The sequence below is a fragment of the Volvox carteri genome, assembly GCF_000143455.1.
Source record: "Volvox carteri f. nagariensis unplaced genomic scaffold VOLCAscaffold_9, whole genome shotgun sequence".
Classification (NCBI taxonomy): Eukaryota; Viridiplantae; Chlorophyta; class Chlorophyceae; order Chlamydomonadales; family Volvocaceae; genus Volvox; species Volvox carteri.
Genome location: NW_003307552.1, coordinates 1,722,439 through 1,724,547, shown reverse-complemented (window position 1 = coordinate 1,724,547; position 2,109 = coordinate 1,722,439).

Here is a 2,109-nt window from a genome sequence, read left to right as displayed (position 1 = left end):
CCACTACTAGGCTAAAAGACTCCGCCGGCTGTCCGGCCGCCCCTCAGCGGCCGTTTGCCACAAGCCTGCAGCTGGCAAAGCCTGACGTGGAGGCGTCTGCGATTGACCGGCGAAGAAGGGAAAGGGAAACTTGTTAATCCATGATTGATTTCTTTTCAGAACTAGCCAGAGACACAATGGATTTCAAGCTAAATTGCGTTCCCCAATCCACTTTGAACTGTATGAATGCGAATGAATAATCTTATTAGGGACAATAATACGGCACGGGAGTTTCATGCCCTCAAAGCAGGAACAAACGCTAAAACTGAATACATACATAGTTCTAAATCTTCTACTAAAATTTTCCTGCAGCGTTAGAGGCCTTTAATTCATATTGGCGAACGATGCTTCCCGAGCTACCGGGATACTGTAGGTTCAACATGTATATGTAACATGTACATTTACAGAAATGTACTAAAATGAATTCACGAAATGCGCAGCAAATAAGATGAGTAGCCTATAGGCCCATGTCCATAGTCCAGGGCAACGGAGGGGGTTACCCTGGGGCCGTGTTACCCCTCCTGCTGGGTAGGAACTTACAAGGGGGTTACCAATGGGCTACGGGGGGTTGAAGGTGGGTAACCGATGGGTAACCCATGGGTTACCGACCCAATCAGTGCCTTAGGGCCTCTGCACAGCATCATTGGTGTTGAGGACAACCCTGCAAGGTTTTGAACCACATGTCACAACGAATCTTAGTAGTGTATGTTATAAGAATGGCTCCATGGGTAATCGCCCGGGCTCCTCCTTGGTATGCATATGATACTCCTGGGCATATGATGCCAGTAGCGGTTCCTGTGTTGGATTGATATGGTTGGCACACGCGTAATACCCGAAGTAGTGAGGATGAAGCAAAGGTTCAGGCTACTTTGAGCATCTGTATTACTATGATCGCTGTAAATGTCGTAGTTATGTTCTGGTCCTCTGTAAGGACGTTAGGCCCATTTGCCCCTCATCCAAATTGAGTATTCTCTAACACCAAAGGCGTTTCTTGAACGATAGGGCTTTATGGTGCAACAGTCCAACCCAGTTAAAATACTGATCTTGACCTAAAAACGGTATCCTTCAATACCACCAATCTGTGGACTTCTAAGTCCTCGAGTTAGTTAGCATATGATGCAGTACCCTATAGGGACCAAGCAACGTTACAGTTTGGCATTGGAGACCACAAAATCCTGCAACCTCAAACAGCACTACATCAATGTCTGCTCTGAACCGACGCTCTAACGACGACAGCGGAAGGAGCCACCATTATGGCATGAAGCCCACCCGTGCTCACCAAGGTAACACGCCTCAAAACGGCAAGAGATGCTTACAATCGCGAGGTCCAGTTGTTCAACCTTGCATGCAAGGCACATCCAAACTATAAGTTGCCCACCAATTTGAAGCTGTCTGTCAATCGCATAGGACCGCCGATTTTTACTGGTGTGGAGCCAGAGCTAAAAGCCCACCGCATTTTGCTTCTAAATTTGCTGCAGGTTGGCCGGAATCTATTCAAAGAGCTCGAGAATGCTGCTGAGGAGCAGACAGACAAGGGTGCAACAACCAGCAAGACGAGAGACAGCACCAGCAGCGACTCGCCCACCTTGACAGGCAGTCCACCCTCACCATCCCACCAGCACTCAAAGATAGCTGCCAGAAAGGCACAGTGTGTGAGTCATGCTGGCAATGCGTGTTGATAGAAGTGTGCAGACACACTCGTGGAGTGTGTTGGAGGTGGTGCAGGTGGCAGTTGCCGCTGCTTCCCTGGTGGATATCAGTGTCATGCCGCAGTCGCCCCAGCCCAGTGGGTCTGGTGAGCAGTTGGTTGTGACCCTGCCCAGGTGAGCAGTTGGTTGTGACCCTGCCCAGCTGCCAGCCTCGCCCGACTGACTGCCAGATGCCCAACCAGAGGATGGGGCGCTAGCTCTTTGATCCACAGCAGTGGTGGAAGTGACAGTGGACAGGTGTGAGTGTTGTGAGCTCTGATGAGCAGATGGCGGATGGGAAGGGTGCAGGGGAGGAGGAGGCGGTGGAGGGAGAGGAGGGTGGGGAGATGGAGGATCTGTACCGCATTGCAGCAAAGCGGCA